This window comes from Staurois parvus, unplaced genomic scaffold, assembly GCF_062004578.1.
Source record: "Staurois parvus isolate SC_StPar_1 unplaced genomic scaffold, SC_StPar_1.0 ptg000147l, whole genome shotgun sequence".
Lineage (NCBI taxonomy): Eukaryota > Metazoa > Chordata > Amphibia > Anura > Ranidae > Staurois > Staurois parvus.
In genome coordinates this window covers 3427800-3448103 of record NW_028317943.1, presented here as the reverse complement: position 1 = coordinate 3448103, position 20304 = coordinate 3427800, and the positions used below count along the sequence as shown (strand labels likewise).

The 20304-nt window shown below is 41.1% G+C and overlaps 1 protein-coding gene across 15 annotated transcripts in view; it reads right to left on the bottom strand.

Moving 5' to 3' along the window:
* The window catches only part of NRCAM (neuronal cell adhesion molecule), a 289209-nt gene that overhangs the window by 221338 nt on the left and 47567 nt on the right, over positions 1 to 20304 (bottom strand). For all 15 annotated transcript variants that reach the window (XM_089673969.1, XM_089673968.1, XM_089673975.1 and 12 more), the window contains exon 2: positions 3873 to 3957. The gene's annotated coding sequence lies outside the window, so the exon portion shown is untranslated. The remainder of the gene's footprint in view (positions 1 to 3872; positions 3958 to 20304) is intronic.

Below are 20304 nucleotides of genomic sequence, written 5' to 3'. Positions count from 1 at the left end.
AAAGTATGAAAGTTCAGTGCTATATAGAGTCATATAATATTGTGAAACCGATGAGAAGCACAGAGGCGGTGGAGTCACCATCAGAAACTAAATGAAAAGAGACAGAATGAAGGAAGCACTCTCTTCAATGCCACCTATTTCCTATTAAATCAGCATGATGCATGGTGTGAAGACACCAGACTGATTTTAAATGACATCTTCTGTTTGTCTGAGTTCCGATAATGGATGCACAGTGTAGCAGACTGGCGTGGAACATATGACTCTCAAGGCATACAGCAGCAATTAATTGTGTAATTTAACTATTCATTTTGCCGTTTTACAAAGAACGAATTGTCCTACGAATATGTCCGAGTCATGAGTAAAAATGTTATAGCAAACAGTACAATAGGGCACAGAAAAACATCGTAGATGGTTATATATCACTTGACACCCACGGGAAATCATTTTGTCTGTTCCATGTATTAATTTGGATATTAACAATGCTAATAAGAATTGCATGAATAAAACAGAAATGCAAGCACATGAAAATAAAATCAAGAAAGATATTAATTTTAAAGGAAAATTGCTAGGATAACTGCCATTGTTAACTTATTTTTAAAGGTGCATGCTCCAGGGCTATCAGGAGTATCCTTTACTGAAAGCTCAAATCTGGGCACAGAAAGAAAGTACCCTTGTAAGTTACCCCGGCTTCCTATCATCAATGGCCACGTACAAACACAACTTCTCTTTTTTTTTCTGACGCCCACATGGCAGCATACATTTGATATAGCTCCGCCCCTATACCCACCCACAGGACCTGTGTAAATCTATAAAAGTATTACTGAGAGCAACCGCCCCTATTCTTGTATGTCAATGGACTTCAACAGAATGGTAGTCTAGGCGTCTATGTCCACTGTAATAAAGTTTGATTATACAGTTTAGCCCTCCATTTATCACATGTATGCTGTTATGTTGGCATCAGAAAAACAGAAAATTGTATCAAATACTTACCATAATTTTTCTTTCCTGAAGCCAATCCATAGCAGCATACGAACCCTCATTTGTTTGATCTTGTTCTTTGCACGATGAATGGGGGAGGTTGCTCTCAGTTACAGTTAGACCTTTACAGATTTACACAAGTCCTGTGGGTTGATATAAAGGCGGAGCTATATTGCACGTATGCTGCCATGGATTGGCATCAGGAAAGGAAAATTACGGTATTTGATACAATATTCTATTTTTTTTTTTGCTATTCTGGATAGAGCAAGGGAGGGTTATAATCCCAGTCAGTTTTGTTTTTGTCCCATAGCCAAACAGCAAGTGAGAGGAAATCCCTGCAAATTATGGGAGTTCCTTGGGGACCCCCAGAACTAGTGTACCCATTGGAAGATTTCCCCTCTATCACTTTTATGGGAACAATCCAAAATTTGGGATTCTCTTTTTATTTTAATTTTCTATAATAATGGTAAACGGCACAAATAGAGAGGGACACACACAGCAATAAAAACCATAAAGGTATTCTAATCCATCTCCCAAACATAACAAGTACGCAAAAAAAAAAAAAAGCTTAGGAAAACGTGCAGTTAAAAAAAAACATGCTAAGCTCAAAGTTCAGCAAGGTGAAGGAGCTACTTTCCCACATTTGGTGTAAGTAGGGCAATCAAATGAAAACAGCCCCAAAACACACATGTGCATGTTGCCTGGCTTTGTGCATCATAGTTCGAATGTGGTCAGTGGATAGTAGTTTCTCTAGAATGACACTGAGATTGTGTTTGAGATCAGTGCAGATGTAAGAGTCTGTATATCGCAATAAGATATAAGATGAAATTTACACCAGATTTCAATTGTTATAAGATGGTAAACGATGAACTTTTGAAAGCTTTTCTTTTTACAAAAACTTTAACCACCTCTTAACCCCATGATGCTGCCTCCCAACAGCTCTTTAAAGTTGTAGTAAAGTCGTATCTACAGGTAAGTCTATAATAAGGCTTACCTATAGGTATTGTAAATATCTCTGTAAATTGCCACCTCATCCCTTTAAATCTGAACACATATTAATGACACAGGTTCTGTGGCTGATTAAGGTGGTAATTAAACTCACTTAGTGCCTTATCTGCAGTAAATTAGCCTTAGAACCTGTGTCATTAATATGTGTTTGGTTTTAAAGGGATGAGGTGGCAACCCTAGGTCTGAAGGAACAGCATGCCCAGAGGTGTGTGCCGTAAAAAAGTGACTCAGGAGACATGCGCGGGAGTGACATCATTGCGGCTCGCCCATTCAAGCTTCCAGAGCCCGCAAACCCAGAAGAATGACCGAGTGAAGATGGAAGCCCTGTCAGCAGAGACAGCACACCGCTGGAGGGCTTTGTTTCAAGGTAAGTTTCACATAATGTGCTAGTATGCGATGTATACTAGCGCATTATGACATTGTCTTGCAGGTTTTTTTTTTAAAGAAAAGGTTGCGACTTACTTCCACTTTTAATGCCTGGGAGTTGATGTGGCTTCTGCATTATGTGACTGTTGTGATTGGCTCTCAAAGAGGTCTCATGATCAGAAGCCAATCATTCAGGTTTTACAATCAGAACCTGTAATTGAAAGCTGCCAGTGACAGCCCAATCAGTCTGCTGGGATCACACATGCTATATAACTACCTGTAATAAAATAAATCATGCAGAAAACAACCTCGGGGGCAGTGGCTTGGTGTTAAAACCCACATTTCTTGCTGCCACATATATGCATTACTAAGGTGGCAAGAGGTTAAAAGTATATTCCAGTATCTCAGGATGCTGACTTTTTTATACAAAGAAGAGAGCAGTACAGCACAGAAACTTGACATGGTGTTGCTGTCCTGCCTAGTGGCCCATATGACAGTCTGTGAAATCAGGTTTACAATAGAGTAAATAAAACTGAAGTTTAAGGCTAGGTTCACATATATGCAGAGTGCAGTTTATGTCTTTTCGGCATGTTTTGCATGATTTAAAATGCGTTTTTGACGTGTTTTGCTTTTTTTCCTCTAATTGGAAATTAAGAAAGGTCTGTTCATGTAGTGTGACTTTCATGCGACTTTGATGTGATTGTACATTCTGGCACTCAAGTAGCATCAAAGTACTGCAGGAACCTTTATGTGTCCAAAGTCCCATTTGTTTGGCTAATAGGAAAGAAGACAGTTCTGTTCATGTAGTGTGACTTAGCTGAAACTTTGATGCTACTTTAGTAGAAGAGAGTGTAAAGTTGCATAAAAGTCGCATCTACTACATGGATTTAAACGCATCAAAAACGCAACACTTGCATTTTTGGTGCGGGTCCACTGAAGTCTATTGCGCACACAAAACGCATTCTACTGCAATAAAAAAGTCCCTGACCCTTTCCAAAAAAATGCACTGGCTCAAAACAGATGTGAACTAGATCCAAAGGAATTCATGTTAACTGTAGTGTGTTTCTGCAAACTGGAAATCGCACTGAAATTCAGTATGAGCCTAGAGTAAATGTAGCACAATTCAGAATTTTCTGGATAACTTTAAATTCACACCTGTGCAAGTGAATGAGCTTTCCTATGCTGTCACATAGCAGAAAAAAAGCCCATAAGCATGCAGGTGTGAATGGGGCCTAACATTTTACTGAAGCATTTCTCTTGTTGTCTTTCTTCAAAGCATTTTAAAATGATTAATCACACTTTATTTATAAATACTGCAAGGATTCTTAATTAAACATGTATTTTTTTTTTTAAATCATCAAATCCCGTTACCATATAAAAGGTTTTCTCTTCCACCTGTTAGCACAGTGATGTGCGGTCACATGACTGACATAAGGACACCTGTGTAAATTGACACTGTGGGAGCTTCTAGTGGGTCCTTTTGTATAAAACAAGCAATTATCTAGGTGGAATTCACTCACCTCAAATGTTTGCTGCTTTTAAACAATCTAATTATCTCTAGCAGTATTTCCCATGCTTTAATGGTAACACAGTGCGTTCAGATACCTAGAAACAGAAATGAAAAGAAGTAATTAGAAAAGGACCCATAACAATATAAGCATCAATACAACACACAAAAAAACTACAGAACCCTAATTAATCAAGGCCAGCTGGTGAAGGTATTAGAGACTAGAGACGTCTACACTGGACAAAACGCCGGAGTGATGGAATGGAGTCGTCTACTCTTTTACTGGTGCTTTAAGCTGCCCATAGACATAGCATTTTCAAAGAGCTTACGGTGACAAAAAATATCAAATGGATCTAAGCAACCTACCACCAAAAATACAGAATGTTTTGTGCTTTCCATAGAATCTGTTGAGCCATTTGATCAATTGTGCTGGTTGAAAATGGAAGTGTTTTCCAGAAAAACCATGTGTGTGGCCAGCATGAGAGTTTAATGTAGGCCATAGACGGGTCGAAAACCGGCCATTTAAAAAAAAAAATCAGTCGCTCGATCAGCTGACGTTACCACCAATGGTAAAAAAATCGGCCGATTTTCGTCCCGTCTACGGCCAGCATTTAACCCCATAATACTTCTGTCCCTTGCAGAGAGCTCCACTATTACATTTTACATGAAAGTCTTGCGATTGCAACAATGTATCCATTTGTATCCATTTTGGATAGATATGTTTTTATTCGTATACAAATGGATACATTGTTGCAACCGCAAGACTTTTTCATATAAAATATAATAGCGGACTGGAATTCTTATTCTTCTACTTCTTTTTCCTCTTCTTTTTCTTCTTCTTATTGTTCTTATTTTTCTACTTCTTATTTTCTTCTTATTATTATTATTATTATTATTTTTCTTATTATTATTTTTCTTCTTCTTCTTGCAGGTCATGGCTCATGTGCAGATTTTTTTATCGGTAAAACAATCGGCCGATTTGCCCACCATTGCCGGGAAAATGGTCCGATCGTCAGAATCGGGCGCGAATTTTCCAACATGCCCGATAAAAAAAATATGCAAAAAGCCTGAAAAATGGATGACCTATTAACCCACTAACGGTGCGAAAATCGGCTGATTTTTTTTTTTCAGCTGAAAAATCGGCCGATTTTCGACCAGTCTATGGCCCCCATTAAGCATTTTGAATTAGGGGTAGAATCGCAAGTGTATTTACATGGTGATCAGCTGTGATTGGACACAGCTGATCACATGGTAAAAGGCAGCTATCAGTGGCCTTTTACTGAGTAATGTGATCAGCTGTGTCCAAAGGACACAGAGCTCACAGACAGCGATGGGTGCGTGCCCCTGGGAGTGCATTCTGGCAGGACGTCATATGACACCTTTCCAGAACTGGAAATGCGGTTGAAAAAGGTTAACCTTTCAATTAATCTTGGAAGTTTCCCAACCTTTTCCTTCAGTTTTTTTACTCACAAAAGTCATTTTCTATGTGTGCCCTTTAACTGGATGAAAAAATGAACAAACTGCCCAAATGATGGATTTTCAAAGATTTTCATCTAGTGTATGCCCACTATAATTTCAGTTTGTTCGACTAAGCTTTGACGAGAAAACCTGGAAGCTCATTGGCTTCTATGCAGTGCTGCACCAGATTTTGCACTCTCCAGCTTTACTAAATCAACCCTTTACTATTTTAGAGGGTCTCCACTCTGGATGAAGGAGCAACAGAGACACCTTTGGACAACAGCAATGTCAGTCTGGGAAGAGGGGAGTGTTAGATGCACTATCAGATATAGATGGACTTGACTAACAAACAAAAGCCGAACTCCAGCTAACACTTTTTAATCAGTTACAGCAACAGTTTTTTTCCCCCCTTTTGGGATTTTACATATGTATTACATACACTATATTGCCAAAAGTATTTGGACACCCCTCCAAATCATTGGATTCAGATGTTCCAATCACCTCCATGGCCACAGGTGTATAAAATCAAGCACCTAAGCATGCAGACTGCTTCTACAAATATTTGTGAAAGAATGGGTCGCTCTCAGGAGCTCAGTGAATTCAAGCGTGGTACCGTGATAGGTTGCCACCTGTGCAATAAGTCCATCCGTGAAATTTCCTTGCTACTAAATATTCCACGATCAACTGTTAGTGGTATTATAGCAAAGTGGAAGCCACGTAAAATGACAGAGCGAGGTCAGCACATGCTGAAGTGCACAGTGCGCAGAAGTTGCCAACTGTCTGCTGAGACAATAGAGTCTAAAGACCTCCAAACTTTGTGTGGCCTTCAGATTAGCACAACAGTGTGTAGAGAGCTTCATGGAATGGGTTTCCATGGCCAAGCAGCTGCATCCAGGCCTTACATCACCAAGTGCAATGCAAAGTGTCTGATGTAGTGGTGTAAAACACGCCGCCACTGGACTCTAGAGCAGTGGAGATTTGTTCTCTGGAGTGAAAAATCATGCTTTTCTGTCTGGCAATCTGATGGATGTGTCTGGGTTTGGCAGTTGCCAGGAGAAGGGTACTTGCCTGACTGCATTGTGCCAAGTGTAAAGTTTGGTGGGGGAGGGATTATGGTGTAGAGTTGTTTTTCAGGGGTTGGGCTTGGCTCCTTAGTTCCAGTGAAGGGAACTCTTAAGGCATCAGCATACCAAGACATTTTGGACAATTTCATGCTCCCAACTTTGTGGGAATAGTTTGGGGATGGCCCCTTCCTGTTCCAACATGAACCAGTACACAAAGCAAGGTTCATAAAGACATGGATGAGCGAGTTTGGGGTGGAGGAACTTTACTGGCCTGCACAGAGTCCTGACCTCAACCCAATAGAACACCTTTGGGATGAATTAGAGCAGAGACTGTGAGCCAGGTCTTAACGTCAAACATCAGTGCCTGACCTCACAAATGCGCTTCTGGAAGAATGATCAACATTCCCATAGACACACTCCTAAACCTTGTGTACAGCCTTCCCAGAGGAGTTAAAGCTGTTATAGCTGAACAGGGTGGCCCAACGCAGTATTGAACCCTACAGAGTAAGAGTGGGATTCCATTAAAATTCATGTGCATGTAAAGGCAGGCATCCCAATACTTTTGGCAATATGAATTAAAAACTTGCCAAAGTAAGCGCCATTGTTAGTGTTGAATGCAGAAAGGGCAAGCATAGTCAAGCACTCTTGATTGAGTGCCTGTCAAAGCTCCCTTAGTTCTATTAACTCCAACCGCACTGGAAGGTAACAGAGGCAAGGGTTAAAGTGGTTGTAAAGGTGGAAGGTTTTTTTTATACTATAAAGTGATTGTAAATTTTATTTTTTAAATAACAAATATGTTATACTTACCTGTTCTGTGCAATGGTTTTACTTCAAGCAGCCCCGATACTCCTCTTCTCAGGTCCCCTGCTGGCGCTGTCCACTCCTCCCCCTTTGTAGTGCCCTCATAACAAGCTGTTTGCTATGGGAGCACTCATGCATGCTCACTCCCATGCTGGCTCTATGTGTCTGTTGACACACAGAGCGCAGTTTGGAACCACCCCCCACTCTCTTTTCACTGGCTGAGATTGACAGTAGCAGAGGCTGATGGCACCTGCTAGACATGAAGGTAGCAGAGGAAGCTATTGCTATGGCTCCTGCTGCTGTCAATCATAGCATGTGAAGAGAGATCAGGGGGCACTGACAGCACAGCTTAGGATCAAGCCTGCTAGAGTGCCCCCATAGCAGGTGGCTTGCTATGGCGGCACTCGGGAGGGGGGAGGAGCCAGGAGCATGAGCAGTGGACCCCAGAAGAGAATCAAGGCTGCTCTGTGCAAAACCATTACAGGTAAGTATATGTTTGTTAAAAAAAACATGATCACTTTAAGTAAAAAAAAAAAGAGCTGTTATGAACCACTTCCCGACCGCCCTATAGCAGAACAACTGCTACAGGGCAGCAGAGCTTTGCAAAATCATGTACAGTGGGGATCGAAAGTTTGGGCACCCCAGCTAAAAATTTATATTAATGTGCATAAAGAAGCCAAGGAAAGATGGAAAAATCTCCAAAAGGCATCAAATTACAGATTAGACATTCTTATAATATGTCAACAAAAGTTAGATTTTATTTCCATCATTTACACTTTCAAAATAACAGAAAACAAAAAAATGGCGTCTGCAAAAGTTTGGCCACCCTGCAGAGTTAATATCTTGTACTGCCCCCTTTGGCAAGTATCACAGCTTGTAAACGCTTTTTGTAGCCAGCCAAGAGTCTTTCAATTCTTGTTTGAGGTATCTTTGCCCATTCTTCCTTACAAAGTCTTGCAGTTCTTTGAGATTTCTGGGCTGTCTGTCACACACTGCTCTTTTAAGGTCTATCAATAGATTTTCAATTATGTTGAGGTCAGGAGATTGTGAAGGCCATGGCAAAACCTTCAGTTTACGCCTCTTGATGTAATCCCCTGTGAGTTTCGAGGTGTGTTTAGGATCATTATTCATTTGTAGAAGCCATCCTCTCTTTAACTTCAGCTTTTTCACAGATGGCATCAAGTTACCATCCAAAATTTGCTGAAATTTTATTGAATCCATTTTTCCTTCTACTCGTGAGATGTTCCCTTTGCCACTGTCTGCAACACAACCCCAAAGCATGATTGATCCAACCCCATGCTTAACAGTTGGACAGAGGTTCTTTTCATTCAATTCTGTGCCCCTTCTTCTCCAAACGTACCTTTGCTCATTCCGGCCAAAAAGTTCAATTTTAACCTTATCGGTCCGCAGAACTTGTTTCCAAAATGCATCAGGCTTGTCTATATGTTCATTTGCAAAGTTCAAACGATGATTTTTGTGGTGAGGACGTAGAAGAGGTTTTCTTCTGATGACTCTTCCATGAAGACCATATTTGTACAAGTATCTCTTTATAGTGGAATAGTGTACCACAACTCCAGTGTCTGCCAGATCTTTCTGGAGGGATCGTGCAGTCAAACGTGGGTTTTGAATTGTTTTTCTCAATCCTGCGAGCTGTTCTGTCTGATATTTTTCTTGGTCTTCCAGATCTTGCTTTAACTTCCACTGTTCCTGATGACTGCCATTTCTTAATTACATTCCGAACAGAGGATATTGACATCTGAAAACGCTTTGCTATCTTCTTATAGCCTTCTCCAGCTTTGTGAGCGTCAACTATTTTCAGTTTCAGTTTTCTAGACAACTGCTTAGAAGAACCCATGGTGCTGATTGTTGGGGCAAGGTCAGATGAGTCTGGGCATTTAAAACCTTTGAGATTGACATCACCTGGTCTTCCCAGATGATGATTGAGAACAATCTATGACACTGGCAGGTCTCAGCTTGGCAAAGGGGGCAGTGCATGCTATAAATTCTGCAGGGTGCCCAAACTTTTGCAGACGCCATTTTTTGTTTTCTGTTATTTTGAAAGTGTAAATGATGGAAATAAAATCTAACTTTTGTTGACATATTATAAGAATGTCTAATCTGTAATTCGATGCCTTTTGGAGATTCTTCCATCTTTCCTTGGCTTCTTTATGCACATTAATACAAATGTTTAGCTGGGGTGCCCAAACTTTCGATCCCCACTGTATATATACGTGATTTTGCATTTCCGGGTAGGGGCACGCGCACCGCCCTACACGCACCGCCATTGGTGGCTACAGCTGTCGATCACTGGCTCCCGGCCGGAGATTCCCTACCAGCACCCAGAGATCTCTGAGGAACACTGACAGGGGAGAGGTCTCTATGTAAACAACACAGATCTTTCCCCTGTCAGCACCAGCATGCTGCTTTGTATTGCCCTGCATAACAGCAATACAAAGCAGCATGCTTACATAGTAAAACAGCACACAGCAGAGAAATACAAAGCAGCTTGTCTCTGTAGTAAAACAGCACACAGCTAAAATTTGGATTGCCCCACATGATTACCCCTTCCTGACCATTGTCTTAGTACAGTGTACTGATCACTGTATTAGTGTCACTGGGGATGTCAGTGGCAGTTAGTCAATTCCCAACCAGTGTCAGAATACCCGCCGCAGTCCCGCTACAAGTTGCTGATCGCCGCCATTACTAGTATAAAATAAAAAATTCCAGTATATATACAGCCATTTGTAGATGATATAACTTTCACGTAAACCAATTCATTTACACGTATTGGGATTTTTTTTTAGCAAAGACATGTAGCAGAATACATTTTGGCCTAAATTAATGACGAAATGTGATTTTTAAAAAACTTTTTACTGGATATGTTTTATAGCTAAAAGTCAAAAATATTGTTTTTTTTTAAATCGTCAGTCTTTTTTTTTGTTTTGTTATAGCGCAAAAAATAAAAAACACACGCAATCAAATACCACTGAAAGAAGGCTCACCAAAAAAAAGACATAAATTTCATTTGGGTGCAGCGTTGCATGAGCGTGAAATTGTCAGTTAAAGTAACGCAGTGCTGTATCGCAAAAAATGGCCTGGTCAGGAAAGGGGGTAAATCGTCTGGAGGGCAAGTGGTTAAACATGATGCAAGAAAAAAAAACAACAGTAACAATTGCACAATTAGGTCAGAAGATGATTTTCTGCTACACTGCAAGCAATACACATATGGAAACTGCAAACAATTGCATGTTTTTATTAGAGTAAAACAGATAAAATAGGATATTTAAATATCTTCGTAGAATCAAAAAATCTGGTCAGCTCTTTTGTTCATTATAATATATAGCTACTCACCACTGTTAACCAGTTAGCTGACACTAAAACTGGCCATACACTGTCCGAATTTTAGCCAAAATTCACTTAGTAGGTGGCCCTGTTGGCCCTCTGCTAACCAACACACTTTGACTGACAAAATTAAAGGAGCCGAAAGGAAAATTTGTGAAAATTAGGAAAAGAGTGGCTTCATCCAATCAGATGCAGTTGCAGTTCATGTATTGTAGAACCAGCTGTTAGACTATGATAGGTGCAGAGGGAGATTAGTCTATCCACGCTGCATAGTTGATTTTTTATTTTCAGCCTTCATAATGTATGGGCAGCTTAAAGTGATACCAAAGGTTTAGTTGTTTTTTTTTTTAATAACATACATGTCATACTTACCTGTTCTGTCCAGTGGTTTTGCACAGAGCAGCCCTGATACTAGTCTTCTTGGGTCCCCAGCTGGCTCCCCTGGCCCCTCCTTCCTGCCTAGTGCCCCCTTAGAAAGCAGCTTGCTATAGGGGCACCCAAACAGGCACGTCCCCAAGCCCTTGCTCTGTGTATCCATTCACACATGGAGCCGCGCCCCCTCCCCCCCGGTCTCCTAATTGGCTCACTGTCTGTGATTTACTTGACAGCAGTGGGAGGAGGAGGCAGAGACCCAGCACAGCCAAGGTTCTCATGCACATTGCTGGATCGCGATGGGGCTGGGGGGAGGGGGGGGGGGCTTCTGCACACGGAAGGTTTTTTACCTTCATGCATAGAATGCATGAAGGTAAAAAAGCTTGAGCCTTTACAACCACTTTAAGCATTATTATACTGAAGGGGATTTAGCATCATAAATATTGTTTTCATGTACAGTACATGCATGCAAAGTAATGGAGTAATGGTACATGTTTCCTCCCAGAGTGATCAAAGTACCCTGAGATCACCCCTCTGTTAATGTCTGTTTCTGCTTTTCTCATCAGGAGGATGGTGCAATCCTTTTTCAGACATCATCCATAGCCAGCATTTACTTCTTGAATTGCGACATGGGCTCAGAAATAACACATACATACACATTCTGGTGTCTGCCTCACGCTCTGAGTGGCTCTCGGAGAGGCTGAACCTAATGTTGGTCCAGGCATCTAGGTGGATCCCGACAGTAAAGTCGGGATCCATCCAAAGCCTGGCCCAGCTGAGTGATACCATTTAATGAGGTCTGATCTGTGTGCTCAGCTGCTGCTAGTCTGCCTAGCTTCCTCAGTATCCAGAAAAATGTCAAAGTTTCCGGGTGATAGGTGTGGAGTTTTGCAGATGGCAGCATGAATGATACAGTCTCAGCCTTTCCCAGAGAGAGGAGCTCTAAGGCATGTCGGGTTACAGTATATATTCAGTGAGCACACAGGACTCTGGGTCTTTTCTGGCTAGGATTGCCCAAGCCTGGGAGAGGGTACTTTGCCCTCCCAAGCTGCTGCCGTAGGCCTCAGGCGAGCTACCAGAGGGCCTGAATTGCTGAGACCCAGGTTCTACTATGCTGACTGAGTGGCTGTCTCTATAGGATCTGGTCTGGTATCATGGAGGAGGGCGTCCAGCTGCTCTTGGGCCTTATTAGTACAGACATCCTGTAGATCTTGGAGACTAAGTGCTGTTTAACCCCCTTTGGTGCTGGGAAGTCAGCTGTGAGTTTAGCTCTTGGTGTTCCTGAGAGCTTTTTCCACCTGTTCCCTACTACTTAAAGGGACACTGCTCTGGGACTCTAAAGAAGTTACTGCTACTACTCGTTACAACTGCCTTAAACTTAACTCCACTGTTTGATTCAAGCAAGAACTCCAATACAGCTTTCCCCTGAAGATTAGGCAGTGCTAATGTACATAGTTCCAAAATTTGGAGTATTCCACGCATCTCCCTCATCCCTATTCCAATTCTTCAAAACATAAAAACGACAAAAACAACACCCCTAGACTGGTTATTGGAGACACAAATGAATGGGTGTATGAGCCTGGCTGCGGGGCAAAGTAACTGGGAAGGACCTAGACAGTATTCCTGCGACTCCTACGTGAACAGCGCTTCATACAGAAGAGTGATTTGCATTAAATAAATTACTTTTTTTAACAAAAATAATCCACAGATGTATAATACATTTAGTTACAATTTCAAAATAATATCAATTTATGTCTGGCTGGGTCTCATGGAGCGGTGACAATCTGTCTGAGAATTAGTAGTCCAGGACCAGACGACTTTCCTAGTCCAACAGAAAGATCTCTCTAACTGATAGGTCACTAGAAATGAGTGAATGGGGTGTATTTAATTTTCAATGGATTTATGCATGAACTATTTATAGGAGGAGAATACACTGTATGAATGCCTCAAGTCTCATTTACATGCAGCAAAATGTTACCAAACAAAAAGAAAAAAAAAACAAAACGTTGCTGTGAATCCAGCTTCCTGTACACAAGAGGACAAATCCATCCAGAGTCACAGTAGCATTTTGTGACAGACAATTACGGTAATAAACTAATCTCTAGGACAAAAGCAGATGTACAATCTGTCAGGACAAAAACGTGACCTGTGCAAGCAGCAAAAGGCTCTTTGCTGAATCTGGAAAGCCTAGTACAAACAGCATCCCATACAAAATAACCAGGCTCAGCATAATGCATGTGCATCCTGCTTACTACACAATAGGGAAGTGTGCTATAAAAACCAAAACTCCAATTATTTGTTTAATCTCCAGAACTGGCCCTGTCTCGGCCATCAGCCTGTTTAACTGGGTGTAATAAAGCCTGAATCCCCTTCTTGTATTGTAACGACTCGCTTTGGAGTTTACAGATGAATATAGGCTGCTAGATGTATCCAGCAGCCATAACAATCTGCCAATCCTTTAACCTAATTGATCATCCGAAGCTAAAACCTATGCTAGTCCATTAGTATGTGTATGGATGTAAATTAGGGACTTTAGATTGTACGCCCCTTGAGGGTTAGGGACAGATGTGAATGTACAATATATATGTAAAGCGCTGCGTAAATTGACGACGCTATATAAGTACCTGAAATAAATAAATAAAATGCTGGCAATACACCTTAGGATTTCCTTCCCCCATTGACTTTAATATAGGGGAACTCTTATGCCCACTGACACCAATGTAAGGGGCACTCTTTATCCCAGAAACATCAATGTAAGGGGCACTCTTTACCCAGTAACATCTATGTAAGGGGCACTCTTTATCCCAGTATCATCAATGTAAGGGGCACTCTTTATCCCAGTAACATCAATGTAAGGGGCACTCTTTATCCCAGTATCATCAATGTAAGGGGCACTCTTTATCCCAGTAACATCAATGTAAGGGGCACTCTTTATCCCAGTATCATCAATGTAAGGGGCACTCTTTATCCCAGTAACATCTATGTAAGGGGCACTCTTTATCCCAGTATCATCAATGTAAGGGGCACTCTTTATCCCAGTAACATCTATGTAAGGGGCACTCTTTATCCCAGTAGCATCAATGTAAGGGGCACTCTTTATCCCAGTAACATCTATGTAAGGGGCACTCTTTATCCCAGTAACATCTATGTAAGGGGCACTCGTTATCCCAGTAACATCAATGTAAGGGGCACTCGTTATCCCAGTAACATCAATGTAAGGGGCACTCTTTATACCAGTAACATCAATGTAAGGGGCACTCTTTTTCCCAGTATCATCAATGTAAGGGGCACTCTTTATCCCAGTAACATCAATGTAAGGGGCACTCTTTATCCCAGTAACATCAATGTAAGGGGCACTCTTTATCCCAGTGACATCAATGTAAGGGGCAATCTTTATCCCAGTAACATCAATGTAAGGGGCGCTCTTTATCCCAGTAACATCAATGTAAGGGGCACTCTTTATCCCAGTAACATCAATGTAAGGGGCAATCTTTATCCCAGTAACATCAATGTAAGGGGCACTCTTTATCCCAGTGACATCAATGTAAGTGGCAATCTTTATCCCAGTAACATCAATGTAAGGGGCACTCGTTATCCCAGTAACATCAATGTAAGGGGCACTCGTTATCCCAGTAACATCAATGTAAGGGGCACTCTTTTTCCCATTGGCATGAATGAAAGAGAGAGTCTTTCTACTAATATTACCAATGCTGGGGTATTTCTGCTTCCACAGACACCAATACTGGGGCATTCCTGCTCCCACAGACACCAATGTAAGAAACACCTTTCTTTCTACTTACATCAATGTTGAGCGCATTCCTACTCCAACCAATGTAAAGGCACTCTTATTAATTATTATCATTTCAGGTACTTATATAGCACCATCAATTTATGCAGCGTTTTACTTACATATATTGTACATTCACATCAGTCCCTATCCCTCAAGGGGTGTACAATCTAAGGTCCCTAACTCACATTCATACATACACATTCTAAGGCCAATTTAGACAGGAGCCAATCAACCTACCAGCATGTCTTTTGAGTGTGGGAGGAAACCGGAATACCCGGAGTAAACCCATGCAGGCACAGGGAGACCATGCAAACTCCAGGCAGGTGGTGCCTTGGATGGGATTCAAACCGATGGCCCTAGTGCTGCCAGGTGCAAGTGCTAACCATTACATCACTGTGCTGTCCATTCACCCCCAAGGTGAAGGCACAATATTACATACTGCTAGCAACTACACCATGTACAATGTGCTGTACATTACATACTCCTGACCCCTGAACTCAATACACTGTGTTGTACTTTACATACTACTGACAACTGCATGCTCTATGTGGTGTTCTACATTAAATCAGCCTAACTACAGCACTTTCTACACTGTACCCTTGGGCTGGAATATTTATGGTCAGTAGGTCAAAATGGTGACTAAAAAATCTCTCAGGTGACCAGGCCATTAAGGCACTGAAATGATGGAGCTATCGTTAGGTAATGCTGGCACTGTGTGCTGGCCTGTTGACAGGGGGGTACAGGCAGGGGCCTAGGCCCTATTGAGCCAGCAGGAGAGCCCGGACCTGGCAGCAGCTGGTTGCAGGCTGCCAGCATGGAGAAAGAGAAGTGCGGGATCGAATGCTATGCATCAGCATAAGCAACACCAGCAGGGTGCAGTAGCCTGCCTATAGCCCAGTGCTTGGGAGGAACACAACATTTGTACTGAAGAAAGAGGAGGGAAGAATTTGGGGTCCTATCTGATGTGTGTAGGGGATACAAGGATGTCCAACATTTCTTTGAAAAGAATGAGCAGCTTGTAGACCCTGAGGCTAGGAGAGAGCCTGTAATCAATGCAAGATGAGCAAGGAAATGTCTGATTCCTGCCCCCTTTATATCCTTCTCCTTGGGGTACGCTGATTGCATGAAGAAGGCTGTGAAGATCAAAATCTTCATTATATTATTAAAGGAGTACAATTTGCAGACAATTTAGGATTAAATACATTTAACAGACTGAGTTGAATCAAGGATCTAATTAGTCTTGTTTTCTTACTAAACTCTTGGTCCATTACTTTATACCAGAAAATGGTATAAAAATCCATTTGTGCTTCAATAATCTATTTCATTAGTTACCAATAAGTCCAAACAGTTTGAAAAGTCACTAAAGATATGCAAAATTCATTATATGAAAGCACTGTTATACACAATGTCCATTCTATTTGGCAGTCAATAGAAACCACAATGAACAGAACACAAAGCAATTTACAGTGCTCAAGTTTCCCAAAGTTTAAAATTACTGGAGAACAAGGATGTTAACAGCTCTAGTTACTCTGCCAGGGAGTGGCAGACGTACCGCTTTCAACAGGAGCAACTAATAGAATTCTGCAACTACACACATTGACCAACAGATTACCCAAACATTAAAGTATATCAGACTGCAATAAGGAGCTTTTATGTGCCAAGTGTATTAACCCGTATTTCACCTTACATCCATCTAGAACAGTAAGAACATTAAATATAATGAGTTGCTTAGGGTTACTGTGCTTTCTACTATGCATTAAATAGGTTAATGTATTACAAGTCCAATAACTTGTGTGTAAAGCAGGACTCTACGCAAAAACATTTTCTGCTTTGAGTAGAGTTGGGTAGTGCAAATTCTTCATAAAAAAATAACTAAACACTGTAAACATGTCATCTTTCTACTTGTAATAAAGGAGGGTGGGTGGTCGATTATTAGGATTCCGGAGAGCTAAAAAGGCCTTGACACTGAATACTACACCACTCAAAACAAAAAATAAATAGGAATAGTTCTGTTTTAAAAAATGCTGAAGGGATGGTGAATAAAGTGCAATAACCACAAACAGCTAATAAAATACTTGGTTTCAATGGTTTATTACACTCAAGCTGGGTTCACACTGATGCGGTGCAGAATTTGCAGCATTTTCTGTGCGAATTCCGCATGGCATCAGATTCGCACCCCGTTAATGCGAACCGATGCTGGTGTGTACGTTTAGTTAATAACACCCTGAAACGCGGTGCGATGTGCAGAATCAGATCGTATAGGTGTGAATACCCATGCAATCCGATTCTAGTGCAGACCCAAAAAAAGGGTCCTGTACCTTTTTGGTGCAGGTGCGGTGCGATTTGAGCCATACAAAATATATGGCTCCAATCGCAAACAAATCGCATGTGTTTTGCACAGGAATGCGGCGTGGTTCTTGTGTGAATCACATGCGTTATACCGCATGGGAACCCAGGTTCAACAAGATCTGTTTTTTTAAATAATTCTATATTTACTGAACTATAAAATGCTCTTTGCTTAAAGTAGAACTACTGTATAAGCAAAACATTTTTTCATTTTGGATGTTGGATAGCCATCTGTTTCCCATTGTGGAGATTTTCCTTCAGCCAAGCAGGAAGTAAGAGGAAAATTAATGGAATTCCATGGGGACTTCTAGGTCTCCAGAAAATTTCCCCTCTATTACTTTTCTGGAGACAACCCAAAAGTTGGGATTTTCTTTTACTTTCACTTTCAATGATAATGGTAAACAGGACAAATAGAGAGGGAGAATCTCCATAACGGGGGGCACAGACAGCAACATAATCTGACAGGGGTTCTAATCCTTCTTTATCCAAAACTAAAAAAAAAGTGTTGTCTTTAGTAATATTTTAATAAATAGATTATAAAGAAACACTGTCAGATTCACGTGTTACTGCGAGAATATGAATTTTACCAACCGTATGTGACCTGTATTCACCTTACCACAAAAGTACAATCCAGATCTTTGCACAATTGATGATCGGATGTATCTATGAGCCCACATCCATTCTTGGTGGAAGAATCAATCAGCCAGGATAGAACAATGGTATTTATAAGATGGATACACGCATTCCACTAACTCTAGGTTCACATCTATGCAGGTTGCGTTTGACCCATTTCTGCATTGCATTTTGCATCTGCATTTTTGCCACGTTTTGTGTTTGTTTGTTTTTTAATTTTTTTAATTTTTCTTGTTGCTAGGCAGATTTAAAAAGCAGAGCACATCAAAAACGCAGCAAAAACACACTACATGCTTTCCTGCATCATTTCCATTGAAGTCTATAGAACCAAAAACGCAACTTTTTACATTTAAAAAAGTCCCTGACCCTTGCCAAAAAACACACCGGGTGAAAACACAGAGATGTGATCATGTCCCATAGGAAATCATGTTAAATGGACTGTACTACGTTTCTGCAAAACAAAAAACGCTGCGGAAAATGCTTAGGTGTGAACCTAGGGTAAGGCTAAGTTTGCATTTGTGTGTGTTGAGGGAATATGTGCAAAATCACGTGCGATGCCTCAATGAACAAAAAACATGCATCTCCTCTGAAGGCGTGTGGCGGTGCCATTAATTCCTATTAATTCTTAATGGCACCCCAATGCAGCTTGCACTTTTGCACGTGCCAAAACGCACAGTAACAAAGTATCATGCATTTAGGTGTGGCGTGATTTTAGAAAAAGGGTCATGCACTTCTTATGTGCGATTTATGTGTGTAGGGCAGCCCTTTGAAATGAATGGATTTCCCTTAACATGAGCACCCCAGGGATCTCCAGAATGGGTCCAAAGCCTTATTCAGTGATCACATCATATTTACAGAAGCGACGTTTCAGAGATACTTAGGGATGCTGAATAAAGCTTTGGACCCATTCTGGAGATCCCTGGTGTGCTGATGAAATATTTTCCGCTTTGAACGTCAACAGCTTCCAGTCGGTGGTTGCTGCAGCACCCACTGACATAATACCCATTTCTCAGATTTCTCAGGAGTGAGTGCCTTTTAGAATACTGTGTCTTGGGTAACAACTGCATGTTTGATTATGCCATAATTGCTCTAAGGGCTCATTCATATATGCAGCTGGGGGCGAGTAAAGCAAAAAAAAAGGCGGCTGAGCTGTGGTTTTGCCACCCCTTAACTGCTCCACTTAACCTCATGCAGTGGCTGGACATGGCTGTTCATATACCATGGCAAACATTTTATCCCCTGTCACACTTGGCAGGCAGTGCTGCCACTGAATGCGACCCATTAGAAGTGAACACAGCTGTGCAACACCAGCCCTAAATGCATGCAGTTGTGACCTGATAGTGTAGGCTTTTCAGGGTCAAAACAGGCCTTTTTGTTCCTTTTCCAAGAGCATACCAATACATCAGGGTCATACTCCAGAGTAGCATTTTAATCAAAGGAACTGTGAAAAGCTCTTAACAGCTTTAAAATTGAAGAAAGAAGTTATGAAACCCAAAGCCACTAACAAGAGGTGCAAACAACCAGCTGAACAATCAGCAGGACAATGTAATATACATAGAGATTCCTACTAATGACATGTGAATTCCACTCTAATCTGCTCCTCAAAGTGTACAAATAGTACCTGTTTCATATTCCAGCCTGGCCTCTCGCCATAGTACTCCCAGCACCTGCAAACCTCCCTTTATCCAAGGCTCTTTTGACCTTAATGAATACAAATGTATTCACTGGATTACTATGGTCCCCTGTGCTCCAAACACAGTGCTGCATTGTTGTAACAAAGGTAAGAGACGTAAAAAGAAAAATAATGATCTGTGTATAAACCAAACCTATCTATGTAGATGGACAGACTCACAGATACCTAAAGATTCCAAACACTTTGGGAACCATCTAAACCCCATAAGCAATACTGCAGTTTATCGGTCCTTTAATCCCTTCCTGATAAAAGGTAAAACAAACCTAAATGTCTAAAACCAGTTTTGGAATGTGTTAGTAAACCTGTACATACCATCAAAACTATTTAGTGTATCCAGGTGAATTACACCTTGTTTATTTCTTTAGGACAAATTTGGCCATTTGATAGTAAATGCAAATACGACAAAAAATATCTCTTGATTTTTTTCTGATCCAAAATAGTAGAATTGAAAAAAAATGTAGCTGTATATTTGTTGTCATTACTATAAGAGCACTTTCACACTGTTGCGGGAGGAGCTCAGTTTACCTGTGGGTTTGGTGCAGTTAGCTGCGCTTTCCCATAGAGTTCCATTATATCCCATGGTTTTGGTGCACTTTCAGAAAGAGCACCAAAAATCCTGCATGCTGCATCTTTAGCGTGCTTTCAGAAAGCTATGGGAGCGCGCAGCTAACCCTCGCCCACCAAACCCAAGGGTAAGTTGCGCTGCACCCGTAGTGCGGCCAAACCACACTGAAGCAGTATGAAAGCACTCTAATTTACCAAAGAATACCCCAAAATAAATTCTCCTCTTCCTGATGATCGCAGTAGTACCACATATGTGTATGTTATTTGTTATTTGTACCCGCAGAACAACCAAGAAACAATAATGCGTATTTTGCTCTTTTAATCCTGCCTAAAAAACACTGGGGTAGATTTACTAAAACTGATGCACTCGGAATCTGGTACA